This window comes from Arachis ipaensis, chromosome B1 (genome assembly GCF_059453495.1).
Source record: "Arachis ipaensis isolate K30076 ecotype BB chromosome B1, ASM5945349v1, whole genome shotgun sequence".
NCBI lineage: Eukaryota > Viridiplantae > Streptophyta > Magnoliopsida > Fabales > Fabaceae > Arachis > Arachis ipaensis.
The window spans coordinates 123,567,491-123,587,233 of NC_142436.1; the positions used below are offsets into that span (position 1 = coordinate 123,567,491).

The 19,743-nt window shown below is 40.7% G+C and overlaps 1 non-coding gene across 1 annotated transcript; it reads right to left on the bottom strand.

The window, feature by feature from the left end:
• Positions 1-18,791: 18,791 nt before the first annotated feature.
• LOC148578220 (small nucleolar RNA R71) lies at positions 18,792-18,895 on the bottom strand. Its single transcript, XR_015904061.1, has one exon. It is a non-coding gene; the product is annotated as a small nucleolar RNA R71 (small nucleolar RNA).
• Positions 18,896-19,743: the final 848 nt, after the last annotated feature.

A 19,743-nucleotide genomic window follows, 5' to 3' on the forward strand; every position in this document is an offset into this window, starting at 1 on the left:
AACATGTCCTAGCTTCTTTTCATCACTAGGCATAATATAAAAATTTAGGACCTAGAGGATGAAAATGGAGGCATGATTGTCTGAAATTCGGCTTTAAAAACTCAAAAACCAACTTTTGCTGAAAATAGGGTCACGCGTGCGCGTTGCCCACGCGTACGCGTCGAAGGTGAAAAAGTAGAGTGATGCGTGGGCGTCAACCATGCGCGCGCATGGGAATCAGAAAAGTAGAGTGACGCGTACGCGTCAGCCACGCGTATGCGTGGGTGCGTTTTGTGCTCGTTGCACAAAACCAGCCCAGTACCCGCACAACTCTCTGGATTTTCTATGGGCCATTTGCATTAGTGCAGCAACGCGTACGCGTCGGCCAGGCACACGTGTGAGAGAGTAAAAATCGTGAGTGACGTGTGCGTGTTGGCCATGCGTGCACGTCGGGGTACATTTTACCAAACGTCCGAACACACATAACTTATACGAAATTCTTTTTTCAACCATTTCTAAACCGTTGGAAAGATTGTTGAATAAACTTTCATAAAAATCTAATTTTGAAGAATTCCAAACTCTGTGGACCGAGCTACAGACCGCCAAAGTTGGTCAAAAATCAGTTTTTGCCCAAAAATAGAAATCACCAATTTTTCCAATGTTCACAAGCCAAATTCATTTCCACTCATCCAAATGACCACAACCCAACCACATTCACATAATTACACTCAACCAAAACTAAACCTACCTCATCTACACAATTTCACCCAAAACCATCAAATTCCACACCTCAATTCCTCAAACCTTATTATTCAATAATCAAACCAATTATTCACACATTCAATAACTAAAATCCATCCAATCTCTTATATCATCACACAATACATACATCAACTTACCTTCCTTACCTCTTTTCGGCCTCCGGCCCAAGATTCACAGCCTTTAGCCCAATTTCACAATTTAAATGCATATTCCACAAACCAACATTCATTATCCAATTCATCAAATTCTCAACACACCAAACATACAAATTCACACAATTCTCAACCCAATCATTAATTCATATTACATATCAACTACGCTTATTAGTACTAACCATTTGCACAATCCAAACTTAATCCTAGGGGCATCTAGCCTAGGAATTCTCATCACACCACACGATACTTAAATGAAACTTAAACCGTACCTCTTGTAGCCAAATTAATTGACCTTCTTCTTGGAAGTCTCCACCAACCCTTAGCTCCAAGCCTCACCAAAGCTCCACAAGTAACACCAACCTTCCAATTGTGCACCAAAATCACCAAATACACTAACATAACGAATTTCACATATATACATCAACCTAGGGTTCATGAAAAAGATAAATCACAAGGGTTAGATGGTTCTTTACCTTAACCCATGAAATTTTGTGATAAATATCACCAATGGCTCATACAAGAGCACATCTAAACAACCAAAATCACAAGATTTCCTCAAAACCCAAACCAAATTCAAAATATAAGAAGAAAATCAAAATTGGGCAGAGGAGAGTTAAATACTCACCATAAAACTTAGATAGAATTGTAGAGGATGAGAAGAGCGACGCGTTGCTACAAACAGCTCGTCAATTGGAGTTCCGGAGAGAAAGTTATGGTGATTTGAAGTTTGGGAAGTTAGGTTTCCTTTCTCTCTTCTCTCTATCCGCCCCTCCCTCTCATTTTTAGGGTAAATGAGCTGAAATGCTCATAACTAATATTTATATATGTTGGGTCTTGGGCCCACTTGGGCCCGGTTCACTTGGTTTGGTCCGTTGGCCCAATTTTGGGCTAAAACCTCTAAGATTAGAGTTTTAAATCGTATTTTAAATATTTCTATCTTCCCAAATTATAAATTATTATTTATTAAACTTATTCACTTCTAATTAATTTTTTCAGCCATAGTTCCGGACAGATCGCAGCCGGTACTGCCGGTCAAATTTCCAATGCTCATTTTTATTCAGAAAACTATGTTTTCTGACTCAGAAAAATTCACTTAGTCCAAATATCATATATAAGTTATCAAATTCCGATTGCTAAATTTTCTAACCATATTCGCTCCTATTTAATTTATTATTTAATTTATTATAGTTTGACCGGGTTTTACATTCTACCCCCTTAACAGAAATTTTTGCCCTTGAAAATTCCATCCGCCATCACGAGTACGTGAGCGTAGTTTTCCTTTATATCCAACGCATAGTAGTCCCAATGTCTTTTTACTCTGCGCGCTTTCGTTGCCGCGCTCTGATTCCTCTATCTCCGAGGGTCTCGATCATTCGTCCAACGCTAACCAACAACCTCGTTCATTACTTTCATAATCTCATAAACTCACATCTTGTTAAATCTCAAATCATGTCATCAATAATATCACCATCATCATTAATCATAGTCATCATCCCACATCACTATAATCAACCAAAAATCATCACCGTACCTTAATCATACTCCATCACTATCCTCTCTCTCTGTCAAGCCAATTACCACCAATCACAGCTCAACTCCAAGCATAACCTCCTGATAAACCCCAATTTTGTGGTTTATATTGTGTAGAATTTGGGGAATTTTTGTCAATATTTCTCACACTTATTCACAAGAAATGCATGGTTTTGTGTTCCTTTCTTAATATTGCTCCATGATGAAAAATATGCTTTTTTTGCCTTAAAATTGCCATATTTTAATTCTCTTTTATTGCCATTCGATGCCGTGATATATTTGTTGAGTGATTTCAGAATTAATAGGGCAAGAATGGCCTAGAAGAGAGAAAGAAAGCATGCACAAGAGGAAGGAACATGAAGATTTGAATTTTAGGAAATTCAGCATTGGCACGCACGCGCACTCCATGCGTACACGTGGATGAGGATAGCTAGAAGTGGCGCGCAAGGATGGACGCATCCGCAGATCAAAGAATTCCCACCGACGTGCACGCGCACCTGGCACGCACGCATGGATCTCAAAAGCAATCGGCGCGCACGCACGCATGGCGCGCACGCGCGAAAAGCTACACGTGACCTCATTAAAGGAAATCGTGTCTGGCGATTTCTGAGGCTCAAGAGGCCCAAATTCAAGCTGTTTCTGCATGGAAAAGACCCAAGGATGCTAGGGGGAAGGGGGATCATTCATTTTACACTAGACACAATTTTACACTAGACACAATTTTTATACTTGCAACGCAATTTTACCGAGAAATTCTTTACCGACGTAGTCCACGAGCGAACATCAAATTTTTGGCGCCGTTGCCGGAGAATGGTTGCAACATATTCCTTGATATTGGTTATGTGAATATGTGAATATTGTAGATAGTTTAATTGCTTTCAATACTTAGCTATAGTTTAGATTTCTTTTATATTTGTGCTATGACTCTCAAGTTTGATGACTCGGTCTCAACCAAATTCTAGCTTAGCCGATTTTGATCCCGATATTGAAAGAACTTTGTTACACACTCGGAAAGCTAGACGGCGGTTAGATTATACGGCTAGTACTTCGGTCTCTCTTGAGGAACATACCGAATCACTAGGCGGTACCGAGAGTGACATGGAGTCCGCTACGTCCTATTCTTCTGTTGGCACTACTAATACATCTTTGCATCCTACAGGTGAGCCCCACAAGGCGGAGCCACAACGGATCACTTTGCATGAGCAAGGAGCTCCGGATATCATACTTCAACCGTTGCAAGCAAGGTATCCTGACCTTGATCCAAACTTTGAGTTGAAGAGTAGCTTGATACATCTACTTCCTAAATATCATGGGTTGCCGGGTCAAGACCCTATCCGACATCTAAGAGATTTTCAGGTTGCTTGTTCTACGGCTTGAAGGCATAGAGCCGATGAGGTGGCTATCATGGTTTTTGCCTTCCCTTTCTCTCTTGAAGCGCAAGCAAAGACATGGTTTTATTCGCTACCGGATGAGATTGTGACCAATTGGGATTTCTTGAGAAGAGAGCTTCTAGATAAATTCTTCCCACCGGAGAAGACCGACTACATCCGGAAGGAGATTTCGGGCACAATGCAAAAAGAACGAGAGAGTTTGTATGAGTATTGGTCTCGGTTCAAGAGGCTATTGGATTCTTGTCCACACCATGGAATGAACACTCATTTGCTCATTAGCTACTTCACCAGAGGTCTTTGTGTAGAAGATAGAAGATTGCTCACCGCTTCTAGTGGTGGTTCCCTTTCGAAAAACAAAACAGAGGGAGAAGCTTGGAATTTGATAAAGGATGTTGCCGAAGCTACACAACATAGAAGGGTGAGAAGTAATCCTCTCAAGGGTGTGGTAGAACCGTCCGCTTCCGAATCAAGCCTAACCAAAGCACTTGGGGATATGACCACCATCCTTACGCAAATACAAAAAGGATCAAAAGGAATACCACTCCATCCAAGCCGTCCAAGCCCCACCTCCAGTTGCTCAACTTGAAGGCCCTCCTAGGATTTGTGGTTTGTACTATAGCACCACACATTACACCGATCAATGCCATCAAATTCAAGAGGAACATGCTCTTGTAGTAGCCAATGTGAATTACAACAACTATCCACCCTATCCTTCTCAAGGCCAAAATAACTACCCTCATGGTAGTAATCAACATCAAGGGTGGAGGGATAATGCACAAGGGAGCAATTAAAACCAAAAATGGAACAACTCTTCTTCTCATCACAACAACAACCAATATTCATCCCAATACCACCATAACAACACCAACTACCAAGCCAACCAAGGCCACTCCAACCTAAACCAAAATAACTACACCAAATACCAAACACCACACCATAGACAACAATCCAACCAAACTTCTCCATCTTCCAACAATCAAGTTGATGAGCTTAGAGCCGCCATGGAGAAATGGGACGAGAGCAACACGGCTCAATTTGATGCCTTGGGCGCTCAATTGGCTAACCTCACCAACATGCTTTCAAAGATGGCCATGTCAAACCAACCCTCAACCCCCAACAATAACACCAACCAACCCTAAGCTCTTCTAACCTTCCATCCGAACCCCAACCAACCTAAAGGGCATTCTCAACACTATCACTCTACGGTCGGAGACTACATTGGAGGAGATACCTCCAAGGGTCATGAGAGACATTCATGAGGAAGAAGTGGTTGTTGAAGCTACACATGAAGAAGAGGTGGTAGACAAAAGGCATGAAGAAGAAGGAGTAAGCCTCAAGGAACCCAAGAGGAAAGCTATAGTGGATGAGTCCATTCCTATTCCATTCCCATCCATGGTGAAGAAAGCAAAGAAAACACCGGAATTTGATTTGAACATGCTTCAAGTGTTCAAGAAGGTTGAGGTAACCATACCACTTCTTGATGCTATTCAACAAATTCTAAAGTATGCAAAACTTTTGAAAGACTTATGTACACACAAGGATAGGATAGGAGAATTGGAAACATTATCCTTGGATAGTTCAATTTCTTCCTTGATGGAACCTATTCCAAAGAAATGTGGTGATCCTGGACCTTGTTTGGTGTCTTGTTGTATTGGTGGGCGCACTTTTCATGATTGTATGTGTGACTTGGGAGCTTGTGTAAGCATCATGCAGCTTTCTATCTATGTGCGGTTGAATTTAGCTCCATTAAAGAAGTCAGCGGTAAGGTTTGCCTTAGCCGATAAAAGTGTGATCACGGTGATGGGAATAGCAGAAGATGTACTTGTGGCGATCAAGGACTTGGTTTTTCCAGTTGATTTTTACATCTTTGAAATGCCTCCAACAGAAAATAGAAGCTCATCCTTCGTTCTACTTGGTAGACCCTTCCTCAAGACCTCTAAATTCAAGTTAGATGCCTTTACTGGCACATACTCCTTTGAGGTTAAAGACAAGACTATCAAGTTCAATTTGGAAGAAGCCATGAAGTATCCTCCCAAAGAGCATTCCGTGCTCCAATGTGATGTAATTGATGAAGTGGTAGCAGAAGTGCAAGAAGAAGACCACAACAAGTTGTGCTACCCTATTGTTGAGGAGACGGATGACCAAGAGGATGAACATGAGAAAGTTGTTAAGAATGAACTCTATGAGCTTGATGAAAAGGAACCTCAGCTTGAGGCAAAGAGTGAACTGAAGCCCCTTCCATCTCATTTGAAGTATGCTTTCTTAGAGGATAACCAAAGGTTTCCGATCATTATTGCTAGTGAGCTTTCAAGTGAAGAAGAAAAGAAGCTTCTAGATGTTCTAAGAAAGTACAAGAAAGAAATTGGATGGAGCCTGGCCAATATTGTGGGAATTGACCCCCGCAAGTGCATGCATCGGATATTTCTCCAAGAGTGAGCTAGGCCAGTTATGCAACCGCAAAGAAGGCTCAACCCAACTATCCTCGATGTGGTAAAGAAGGAGGTCACTAGATTACTTGATGTGGGTATCATATACCCAATTTCTGACAGTGAGTGGGTGAGCCCGATCCAGGTTGTTCCCAAGAAATCGGGCATCACTGTGGTTAAAAAGGATGATGGTGAAGTGGTCACCAAGAGAGTACAAAATTCATGGCGAGTGTGCATTGATTATAGAAGATTGAACGTCGCTACAAGAAAGGACCACTACCCTTTGCCCTTTATCGATCAGATGTTGGACCATTTGGCGAGTAAATCCCATTATTGTTTTCTTGATGGATTCACTGGTTACTTCCAGATTCAAATTGCTCTTGAAGATCAGGAAAAGACCACATTTACTTGTCCGTTTGGCACCTTTGCCTATAAAAGGATGCCATTTGGATTATGCAATGCACCTGCTACTTTTCAGCGGTGTATGACGAGTGTCTTTTCCGATTTAATGGAGAATTGTCTGGAAGTCTTTATGGATGACTTCAGTGTTTATAGTACTTCATTTGATTGTTGCTTAGAGAACTTGGCCAAGGTCTTAGCTAGATGTGTTGACACTAACCTTGTCTTGAATTTTGAAAAGTGTCACTTTATGGTAAGACAAGGTATCGTGTTAGGACATGTAGTATCTCATGAAGGAATTTCTGTAGACCCGGCCAAGGTCGATGTTATCACCACTTTACCTCACCCCTCATCTGTGAGGGAGGTCCGCTCGTTTTTAGGACATGCAGGATTTTATAAGCGCTTTATCAAAGATTTCAGCAAGATTGCTTTGCCATTGTCGCGCCTACTCCAAAAAGATATCGATTTTGAGTTTGACAGTGAATGTGTGAAAGCTTTTGAAGAGCTAAGGAGAGTTCTTACCACGGCACCGATCGTGCGAGGCCCCAACTGGACATTGCCATTTGAGATAATGTGCGATGCGTCAAACCATGCTGTAGGTGCTGCGCTTGCACAGCGCGATGGTAAACTCCCTTATGTCATTGCTTACTCTTCTAAAACATTAGATGCAGCACAATCCAACTATACCACTACTGAAAAGGAACTCCTAGCTATTGTTCATGCTTTAGATAAATTCAGATCTTATTTGCTAGGATCAAAGATAGTGGTATACACGGATCATGCAGCTTTAAAGTACTTATTCACAAAGAATGATTCAAGGCCTAGACTCATACGTTGGATCTTGCTTTTGCAAGAATTCGACATTGAGATTAGGGACCGGAGTGGATCTCTGGTGCACGGAATTGTGATCATCAATGGCGCCAACAACTTGGTACACACAATTGTAATCTCAACTACTCCGCACAACTAACCAGCAAGTGCACTGAGTCGTCCAAGTAATAAACCTTACGTGAGTAAGGGTCGATCCCACGGAGATTGTCGGCTTGAAGCAAGCTATGGTCATCTTGTAAATATCAGTCAGGCATATTCAAATGGTTATGGAGAATTGATAATTAAAATATGAATAAAATATAAAATAAGATAGAGATACTTATGTAATTCATTGGTGAGAATTTCAGATAAGCGTATGAAGATGCTTTGTTCCTCCTGAACTTTTGCTTTCCTATTGTCTTCATCCAATCATTCATACTCCTTTCCATGGCAAGCTTTATGTTGGGTTTCACCGTTGTCAATGGCTACCTCCTGTCCTCTCAGTGAAAATGATCCAAATGCGCTATCACCGCATGGCTAATCATCTGTCGGTTCTCGATCATGTTGGAATATGATCCATTGATCCTTTTGCGTCTGTCACTACGCCCAACCCTCGCGAGTTTGAAGTTTGTCACAGTCATCCCTTCCCAGATCCTACTCAGAATACCACAGACAAGGTTTAGACTTTCCAGATCTCAAGAATGGCTGCCAATAGTTCTAGCCTATACCACGAAGGTTCTAATCTGAGATTAGAAACCCAAGAGATACACATTCAAGCTTGTTTGCATGTAGAACGAAAGTGGTTGTCAGACACGCATTCATAGGTGAGAATGGTGATGAGTGTCACATAATCATCACATTCATCATGTTCTTGAGTGCGAATGAATATCTTGGAGAAGAAATAGGCTTGAGTTGAATAGAAAAGCAATAGTACTTTGCATTAATTCATGAGGAACAGCAGAGCTCCACACTTAATCTATGGGGTGTAGAAACTCCACCGTTGAAAATACATAAGAACAAAAGGTCCAGGCATGGCTGAATGGCCAGCCTCCCAAAGAGGGTTCAATCATCAAAACATGATTAAAAGATGAAAAAAGGATGATTAAAGGATAAAAATACAATAGCAAAAGGTCCTATTTATAGAGAACTAGTAACCTAGGGTTTACAGAAATGAGTAAATGATGCAGAAATCCACTTTCGGGCCCACTTAGTGTGTGCTTGGGCTGAGCATTGAAGTTTTCACGTGTAGAGACTTTTCTTGGAGTTAAACGCCAGCTTTTGTGCCAGTTTGGGCGTTTAACTCCAGTTTTTATGCCAGTTCTGGCGTTTTGACGCTAGAATTTTTATGCTTACTTGGAATGCCGGTTTGGGCCATCAAATCTCGGGCAAAGTATAGACTATTATATATTGCTGGAAAGCTCAGGATATCTACTTTCCAACGAAATTGAGATCGCGCCAATTGGGCTTCTATAGCTCCAGAAAATTTATTTCGAGTGCAGGAAGGTCAGAATCCAACAGCATCTGCAGTCCTTTTTTAGCCTCTGAATCAGAATTTTGCTCAGGTCCCTCAATTTCAGCCAGAAAATACCTAAAATCACAGAAAGACACACAAACTCATAGTAAAGCCCAGAAATGTAATTTTTATTTAAAAACTAATAAAAATATAATAAAAAGTAACTAAAATATACTAAAAACATACTAAAAACAATGCCAAAAAGCGTATAAATTATCCGCTCATCACAACACCAAACTTAAATTGTTGCTTATCCCCAAGCAACTAAAAACAAATTAGGATAAAAAGAAGAGAATATACAATAAATTCCAAAAACATCTATGAAGATCAATCTTAATTAGATGAGCGGGCTATTAGCTTTTTGCTTCTGAACTGTTTTGGCATCTCACTTTATCCTTTGAAGTTTAGAATGATTGGCATCTATAGGAACTTCAGAATTTTAGATAGTGTTATTGATTCTTCTAGTTCAGTATGTTGATTCTTGAACACAGTTACTTTATGAGTCTTGGCCGTGACCCTAAGCATTTTGTTTTCCAATATTACCACCGGATACATAAATGCCACAGACACATAACTGGGTGAACCTTTTCAGATTGTGACTCAGCTTTGCTAGAGTCCCCAATTAGAGGTTTCCAGAGCTCTTAAGCACACTTTTATTGTTTTGGACCACGACTTTAACCGCTCAGTCTCAAGCTTTTCACTTGACACCTTCACGCCACAAGCACATAGTTAGGGACAGCTTGGTTTAGCCACTTAGGCCAAGATTTTATTCCTGTGGGCCCTCCTATCCACTGATGCTCAAAGCCTTGGATCTTTTTTATTTTACCCTTGCCTTTTGGTTTAAAGGGCTATTGGCTTTTTCTGCTTGCTTTTTCTTTCTCTTTTTTTTTCTTTTTTTTTTCGCCTCTTTTTTTCGCATATATTTTTTTCTGCAAGCTTTTCCCTGCTTTTTCTTGCTTTAAGAATCAATTTTATGATTTTTCAGATTATCAATAGTATTTCTCCTTTTTTTTCATCATTCTTTCAAGAGCCAACAATTTTAACATTCATGAACAACAATTCAAAAATATGCACTGTTCAAGCATTCATTCAGAAAAACAAAAAGTATTGCCACCACATCAAAATAATTAATCTGTTTTAAAATTTGAAATTCATGTACTTCTTGTTTTTTTGCAATTAAAAATATTTTTTATTTAAGAAAGGTGATGGATTCATAGGACATTCATAGCTTTAAGGCATAGACACTTAGACAGTAGTGATCATGTAATAAGACACAAACATAAATAAAACACAAAGCATAATTTTCGAAAAACAGAAAAATAAGAACAAGGAAATTAAAGAACGGGTCCATCTTAGTGATGGCGGCTTGTTCTTCCTCTTGAAGGTCTTATGGAGTCCTTGAGCTCCTCTATATCTCTTCCTTTCCTTTGTTGCTCCTTCCTCATGGCTCTTTGATCTTCTCTAATTTCATGGAGGAGGATAGAATGCTCTTGGTGCTCCACCCTTAGTTGTCCCATGTTGGAACTTAATTCTCCTAGGGAGGTGTTGATTTGCTCCCAATAATTTTATGGAGGAAAGTGCATCCCTTGAGGCATCTCAGAAATTTCATGATGAGAAATTTCCTCATGCTCTTGTCCATGAGTGGGCTCTCTTGTTTGCTCCATCCTTTTCTTAGTGATGGGCTTGTCCTCATCAATGAGGATGTCTTCCTCTATGTCAATTCCAGCTAAAATGTAGAGGTGAGAAATGAGATGAGGGAAGGCTAATCTTACCAAAGTAGAGGACTTGTCCGCCACCTTGTAGAGTTCTAGGGATACAACCTCATGAACTTCTACTTCCTCTCCAATCATGATGCTATGGATCATGATAGCCCGGTCTATAGTAACTTCAGACCGGTTGCTAGTGGGAATGATTGAGCGTTGGATGAACTCCAACCATCCCCTAGCCATAGGCTTGAGGTCATGCCTTCTTAGTTGAACCGGCTTCCCTCTTGAATCTCTCTTCCATTGAGCGCCCTCTTCACAAATGTCTATGAGGACTTGGTCCAACCTTTGATCAAAGTTGACCCTTCTAGTGTAGGGGCGTGCATCTCCTTGCATCATGGGCAAGTTGAATGCCAACCTTATATTTTCCAGACTAAAATCTAAGCATTTTCCTCGGACCATTGTAAGCCAATTCTTTGGGTCCGGGTTCACACTTTGATCATGGTTCTTGGTGATCCATGCATTGGCATAAAACTCTTGAACCATTAAGATTCCGACTTGTTGAAAGGGGTTGGTGAGAACTTCCCAACCTCTTCTTCGAATCTCATGTCGGATCTCTGGATATTCACCCTTTTTGAGTTTGAAAGGGACCTCGGGGATCACCTTCTTCTTGGCCACAACTTCATAGAAGTAGTCTTGATGGATCTTTGAGATGAATCTCTCCATCTCCCATGACTCGGAGGCAGAAGCTTTTGCCTTCTCTTTCCTCTTTCTAGAAGTTTCTCCGGCCTTAGGTGCCATAAATGGTTATGGAAAAACAAAAAGCTTTAGCTTTTACCACACCAAACTTAGAAGGTTTGCTCGTCCTTGAGCAAAAGAAGAAAGAAAAGAGTAGAAGAAGAAAATAGAGGAGATGGAGGGGGTTTTGTAGTTCGGCCAAGGGGGAGAAGTAGTGTGTAAGATGTGTGAAAATGAATGAGTGAAGATGGGTTTATATAGGAGTTGAGAGAGGGGTAGGGTTCGACCATGTATGGGTGGGTTTGGGAGGAAAAGTGGTTTGAATTTGAATGGTGAGGTAGGTGGGGTTTTATGATGGTTGGTTGTGGATTGGTGAAGAGATTATGGAGAAGTGGGTAGGATTTGATAGGTGAGGGGTTTTTGGGAAAGAGGTATTGAGGTGATTGGTGAAGGGTATTTGGGAAAGGTGTGAAGAAGAGAGAGAGACGAGGTAGGTGGGGATCCTGTGGGGTCCACAGATCCTAAGGTGTCAAGGATTTCTCATCCCTGCACCATGTTGGCGTGTAAACGCCCCCTTGATTGCCAATCCTGGCATTAAACGCCAGGTTGCTGCCCATTTCTGGCGTTTAACGCTAGCTTTTCTCCTCTTTTTCGCGTTTAAACGCCAGCTCTGTGCCCATTTCTAGCGTTAAACGCCCAGAATGGTGCCAGACTGGGCATTTAACGCCCATTCTGCTACCCTTACTGGTGTTTAAACGCCAGTAAGCTTCTCCTCCAGGGTGTGCTGTTTTTAATACTATTTTTCATTCAGTTTTTGCTTTTTCAGTTGTTTTTGTGACATCACATAATCATCAACCTACAGAAAACATAAAATAACAATAGAAAATAAATAGATATGATTAAGTAAAATTGGGTTGCCTCCCAACAAGCTCTTCTTTAATGTCAATAGCTTGACAGTGGGCTCTCATGGAGCCTCACATATACTCAGAGCATGATGATGGCCTCCCAACACCAAACTTGGAGTTTGAATGTGGGGGCTCTATTTGACTCTGCATTGAGAGAAGCTTTTCATGCTTCCTCTCCATAGTTACAGAGGGAGATCCTTGAGCTTTAAACACAAGTGAGTCCTCATTCACTCGAAGGACCAATTCTCCTCTGTCAACATCAATCACAGCTTTTGTTGTGGCTAAGAAGGGTCTGCCAAGGATGATGGATTCATCCATACACTTCCTAGTATCTAGGATTATGAAATCAGCAGGGATGTAGTGGCCTTCAACCTTTACCAAGACATCCTCTACAAGTCCATAAGCCTATTTCCTTGAATTATCTGCCATCTCTAGTGAGATTCTTGCAGCTTGTACCTCAAGGATCCCCAGCTTCTCCATTACAGAGAGTGGCATGAGGTTTATACTTGACCCCAGGTCACACAGAGCCTTTTCAAAGGTCATGTTGCCTATGGTACAAGGTATTGAGAAGTTTCTAAGATCCTGTCTCTTCTGAGGTAATCTCTGCCTAGTCAAGTCATCCAGTTCTTTGGTGAGCAAGGGGGGTTCATCCTCCCAAGTCTCATTACCAAATAACTTGGCATTTAGCTTCATGATTGCTCCAAGATACTTAGGGACTTGCTCTTCAGTAACATCTTCATCCTCTTCAGAGGAAGAATACTCATCAGAGCTCATGAATGGCAGAAGTAAATTCAATGGAATCTCTATGGTCTCAGTGTGAGCCTCAGATTCCCATGGTTCCTCATTAGGAAACTCCTAGGAGGCCAGTGGACGTTCATTGAGGTCTTCCTCAGTGGAAATCACTGTCTTTCCCTCCTCTATGCATTCGTCCATGTGGGACGTGTTTATGGCCTTGCATTCTCTCTTTGGGTTCTCTTCTGTATTGCTTGGGAGAGTATTAAGAGGGAGTTCAGTAATCCTCTTACTTAGCTGACCCACTTGTGCCTCTAAATTTCTAATAGAGGACCTTGTTTCAGTCATGAAACTTTGAGTGGTTTTAGTTAGATCAGAGATTATGGTTGCTAAGTCAGATTGGCTCTGCTTAGAATTCTCTGTCTGTTGCTGAGAAGATGATGGAAAAGGCTTGCTATTGCTAAACCTATTTCTTCCACCATTACTGTTGTTGAAGCCTTGTTGAGGCCTCTGTTGGTCCTTCCATGAGAGATTTGGGTGATTTTTCCATGAAAAATTATAGGTGTTTCCATAGGATTCTCCCATGTAATTCACCTCTTCCATTGCTGGGTTCTCAGGATCATAAGCTTCTTCTTCGGATGAAGCTTCTTTGGTACTGCCTGTTGCTGCTTGCACGTCAGACAGACTCTGAGAGATCATATTGACTTGCTAAGTCAATATTTTGTTCTGAGCCAATATGTCATTCAGAGTATTAATCTCAAGAACTCCTTTCTTCTGATTTGTCCCATTATTCACAGGATTCCTTTTAGAAGTGTGCATGAATTGGTTATTTGCAACCATTTCAATGAGTTCCTGAGCTTCTGCAGGCGTCTTCTTCAGATGAAGAGATCCTCCAGCAGAGCTATCCAATGACATCTTGGACAGTTCAAACAGACCATCATAGAAGATACCTATGATGCTCCATTCTGAAAGCATGTCAGAAGGACACATTCTAATCAATTGCTTGTATCTTTCCCAAGCTTCATAGAGGGATTCACCTTCCTTTTGTCTGAAGGTCTGGACCTCCACTCTTAGCTTACTCAATTTTTGAGGTGAAAAGAATTTGGCCAAAAAGGCACTGACCAGCTTTTCCCAAGAGCTCAGGCTTTACTTAGGTTGTGAATCCAACCATATTCTAGCTCTGTCTCTTACAGCAAAGGGAAAATGCATAAGCCTGTAGACCTCGGGATCAACCCCATTGGTCTTGACAGTGTCACAGATTTGCAAGAATTCAGCCAAGAACTGATGAGGGTCTTCCAATGGAAGTCCATGAAACTTGCAATTCTGTTGCATCAGAGAAACTAATTGAGGCTTAAGCTCAAAGTTGTCTGCTCCAATGGCAGGGATAGAGATGCTTCTCCCATAGAAGTCGAGAGTATGTGCAGTAAAGTCACCAATCACCTTCCTTGCATTGTTGGCATTGTTGTTATTTTCGACTGCCATGTCTTCTTCTTGTTTGAAAATTTCTGTTAGGTCCTCTATAGAGAGTTGTGCTTTAGCTTCTCTTAGCTTTCTCTTTAAGGTCCTTTCAGGTTCAGGATCAGCTTCAACAAGAATGCCTTTGTCCTTGCTCCTGCTCATATGAAAGAGAGGAGAAGAAAGTATGGAATCCTCTATGTCACAGTATAGAGATTCCTCGAGATGTCAGAGGAAAAGAAGAATAGAAGGAGGAGGTAGAGAGGAGAGAATTCGAACTTATAGAGAGGGGGAGTCCGAATTGCACATTGAAGAGGAATGTTAGTCCCTTAAATAGAAAAATGTGAGAAGGGGGGAAAGAATTTTCAAAATTAAGTATAAAAAGATTTTGAAATAATTAAAAGAAATTTTGAAAATTTGGTTAATGATTTTCGAAAATTAAAATTGAAAAAATAGTTAAGTGATTTTGAAAAAGATTTTGAAATTATAAATCAAAAAGATATGATTGAAATCATTTTTGAAAAAGATGTGGTTGAAAAGATATGATTGAGAAAATATGGTTTTAAAAAGATATGATTGACAAACAATTAAAAAGATTTGATTTTTTTAAAATTAATGTCTTGGCTAACAAGAAATTTAAAGGATATGATTCTAAAATTCAAATATTGAACCTTTTCTTAACAAGGAAGAAATTTTTGAATCAAATCTCTAATTGTTAGCAAGAATTTTCGAAAATAGAAAAAAATGGAAAGGATTTGATTTTGAAAAGATATGATTGATAAGATATGATTTGAAAAAGATTTGATTTAGAAAAATTATGAAAATTTGAAAAAGATTTGAATTAAAAACAAAATCTTCCCTCTTGTGCCATCCTAGCGTTAAACGCCCAGAATGGTATCCATTCTAGCATTTAACGCCCAAAATACTACCTTTTTGGGCGTTTAACGCCCAGCCAGGTACCCTGGCTGACGTTTAAACGCCAGTTTTCCTTCCTCACTGGGTGTTTTGAACGCCCAACTTTTTCTGTGTAATTGATGCCAGGGCATTTTGGCCAGTTTCACTGACCTTTTCTTTACTGTTTTTAGGGTAGTTTCATGCATTTTCTTAGGAAATAAGCTAGTTTTTGGTAGATATTCACTTACACCTGGATTCAAGCATACATTGTGCATTTTACATGATTTCATGAGGATTTTGCATGAGTTTAGTGACAAATTGTATGCTGCATTACCCATGACTTGGACTAGAACTTTGATGCACTCTATTGCCTGATTTCAGGACCAAAGGAAGCAAGGAATGGGAGGTAACTTGCAGAGTTAATGAGAAAAATGATTGCCAATAACGCTCTCGAAGCCATCATTATCCACGTTAAGAGTCATGTTAACTAAGTTAACGTGAACTCTAATGTGAAGAAGGGAATTTGAGCCAACGTTAGTGACACTTAACATTATCACTAACGTTGGCCAATGCTCACAAGTGGCCACGTTAGAGTCCACGTTAACTTAGTTAACGTAGCCTCTAACGTTAAAAGGGGGAAAGGAAGCAAACGTTAGTGACATTCAACATTGTCACTAACGTTTGCCTAAGTGCACAATGCCACGTTAACTCCCACGTTAACTTGGTTAACGTGGAAGCTAACGTGAAGAGGCAAGAGTGGTCGACAACGTTAGTGACACCCAACATTGTCACTAACGTTGGAAGCAACCACACAACCCCAAGGAGCCACGTTAACTTCCACGTTAACTTAGTTAACGTGGAGGCTAACGTGAGAGAAGAAGGTGATGGCCAACGTTAGTGACACTCAACATTGTCACTAACGTTGGAAGGAGCCACACAAGCCACTATGAGCCACGTTAACTCCCACGTTAACTTAGTTAACGTGGAAGCTAACGTGGATGAGTAAAAGATGAGCCAACGTTAGTGACACTCAACATTGTCACTAACGTTGGGGATGGCTAAGCAATGCCACGTTAAAGAGCCACGTTAACTAAGTTAACGTGGGCTCTAACGTGAGACATGGGGGCACATTGGAACATTAGTGACAATGTTGAGAGTCACTAACGTTCTCGAAGGATGGCAAGCCCACGTTAAAGAGCCACGTTAACTAAGTTAACGTGGGCTCTAACGTAGGAGCAATGGGGGCTTTTCAACGTTATTGGGAAAGTTAAGCCCCAATAACGTGTGCGAAGGACCTAGAGGCAACGTTAGTGGCAACGTTTGTGCCACTAACGTTGAAGTTAACGTGGCTTTTACTTAGGAACGTTAGTGAGAAAGTTGATTGTCACTAACGTTCTCGAACTCATATTTTCACTAAACGTTAACACCCCTAACGCCCTGAGCTAAAGTCTTTGCCCACTTCACACTTTCTCTCTGCAAGTAAAGCCAAGCCCAAATGAAGAAAAGAACTGCTTCAAACTCAAGATCCAAAGGCCCAAGACTTGAAGAGCCAACTAGAAGATGAGAAGAGTAGTATATATAGGAGTAGCTTTGAATTATTTAGGGAGTTCCGGGGAGTTGGAAAATAGCATAGAACTACTTCCTGTGTTTACTTTCTCTGCACTTCTAGTTTTCATTATGTATTCTCCATCTTTGTTTTCATTTTCCAGAGCTATGAACAACTAAACCCCTTTCATTGGGTTAGGGAGCTCTGTTGTAATTTGATGGATCAATACTAGTTTTCATTATTATTCTTCTATCTTTTCTCTTGATTTTACTTGAAAGCTTTCGATCTTCATCCAATTGGATAGTGATCTTGGAAAAGAAACTATTCATACTTGGATCTCTTCTGAACCTTGGAATAGGAATGAAGAGATCAAGCTAGAAATGCTTTCTCATGCTGGACCAAATTGGGTTTGGATGGATATGTGACTATAATCCTCTCAATACTTGATTTGGGAAATGCATGTGGTATAATCAGTGACCATATTTCATCTCTTCTCATGAGCAATTGACCAAGGAATTGGCTATTGATCAAGATTTGAGAGATTCAATTACAAGAAATTGTAATTCAATCACTTAAGATTGCCAAGGAGATCAATGAGTGCATTTATTGAGGAAGAGATGAAAATGAAATTGATCCGGAGAATGCAACATCTCCTAAGCCCAATGAACTCCCCATTTCTGATCTTACCCATTCTCTTTAATTTCTGTCATTTACATTTATGAGCAATTCCCCCATTCCCATTTAAGATTCTGCAATTTACTTTCTGCCATTTACTTTCCCGCCATTTAATTTTCTACAATTCTCAACTAAATTTCTGATTCGCTCAACTAGAACATTCCTCTAATTAAAGTTGCTTGATCAATCAATCCTTGTGGGATTCGACCTCACTCTATTGTGAGTTTTTACTTGACGACAAATTCGGTACACTTGCCAAAGGAAATTTGTTATGAGACAAGTGTTCCGTGCATCAACTTTATGGCGCCGTTGCCGGGGATTGATTGTGCATCAACAATGATTAGATTGGAGGATAACTAGATTGAGCATTTTATTTTTTGTTTGATTTAAATTTCTGTTTGAGTTATTTACTTCCTGTTTTAGTTAATTTCTTCCCTTCCTCCTACTATTTTTTTTGTTATTTACACTTCATCGTACTAACCCACTAACTGTTTGATATATTGCATCACTCACACTAACAGTAATTCTGACAGATATACTTTCTGCACCTATTCTCTTTGCTTGTACTTGTTGGTTGTATGACAGGGAGAAGAAGCGGGGCTTCAACTTCCTTTGATTCTGAACCTGAGAGAACCTTCCTTAGGTTAAGGAGGGAGGCAAGAGATAAACGTGTAGTTGGTGCTGAAGAAGAGGAGGAACACTTTGAGGAATACTTTGAACCAAACATGGAAGAAAACATGGAAAACCATCATGAAGAAGAGGCTCACAACCATGGCGGAAGAGGTCGAGCAAATCATGCTGGGGAGGATAGAAGAGTTTTAGGCTCTTACATCAATCCAAACCCAGGAAACTGTGGAAGTAGCATTCAAAAGCCAACCATCCATGCCAACAATTTTGAACTGAAGCCACAGCTCATCACCCTTGTGCAGAACAACTGTTCGTTCAGAGGAAGTGTCCAAGAGGACCCAAATCAACATTTAACCACCTTCCTGAGAATATGTGACACAATGAAGTCTAATGGTGTTCATCCTGACGCCTATAGACTACTCTTATTTCCATTCTCATTCAGGGATAAGGCAACCAAGTGGCTGGAATCTTTCCCAAGGGAAAGCTTGACAACTTGGGAAGACGTGGTGAACAAATTCTTAGCAAGATTTTACCCTCCTCAAAGAATCAATAGGCTGAGAGCTGAGGTCCAAACCTTCAGGCAACAAGATGGTGAGACTCTATATGAGGCATGGGAGAGGTTTAAGGACCTGACAAGGAGGTGTCCACCTGACATGTTCAACGAATGGGTGCAGCTGCACATTTTCTATGAAGGGCTCTCTTATGAGTCAAAGAAGGTCGTAGACCATTCATCCGGAGGATCTTTGAACAAGAAGAAAACCATTGAGGAGGCTATAGATGTCATTAAAACAGTAGCAGAGAACGACTACTTCTATGCTTCCGAAAGAGGGAACACAAGAGGAGTAATGGAGCTAAACAATGTAGATGCTCTGTTGGTCCAAAACAAGCTCATTACTCAGCAGCTGGCTGACCTCACCAAGAAGATGGAGAGAAACCAAGTAGCAGCAATCTCCACTTCATCAACAACCTAAGAAGGAGTGAATGAAGAAGCAGAGGGTAGTCAGGAGCAAGCCAACTACATTGGAAATTCACCTAGGCAGAACCATGATCCTTACTCCAAGAATTACAACCCTGGATGGAGGAATCACCCAAACTTTGGGTGGGAAAATCAACAAGACCAAAGCCTTGATCAAAGACGCCCAAATCCAAACAATTTCACATCTAGACCATATCAACATCCCAGTAACAACACCTCTCCACATTCATATCAAGGCCAGAACAACCCTCCTAAACCTGACCTATCATCATTTGATGAAAGAATCTCAAGGATTGAAAATCTACTTGAAGGCATATGCAAGGATATCCAAGACAGTAAAGCATTCAGAGAGGAAGTGCAGTCAAATATGCAGAATCAGGATGCTGCCATCAAGAAACTTGAGACACAAATTGGCTATTTATTCAAGCAAATTCCCAGCCACAACCTTCGCAGTAAAACTAACTCAACCAAAAGGGAGGAGTGTCAGGCTATCACCCTTCGGAGTGGGAAGGAACTGAAGGAAACCC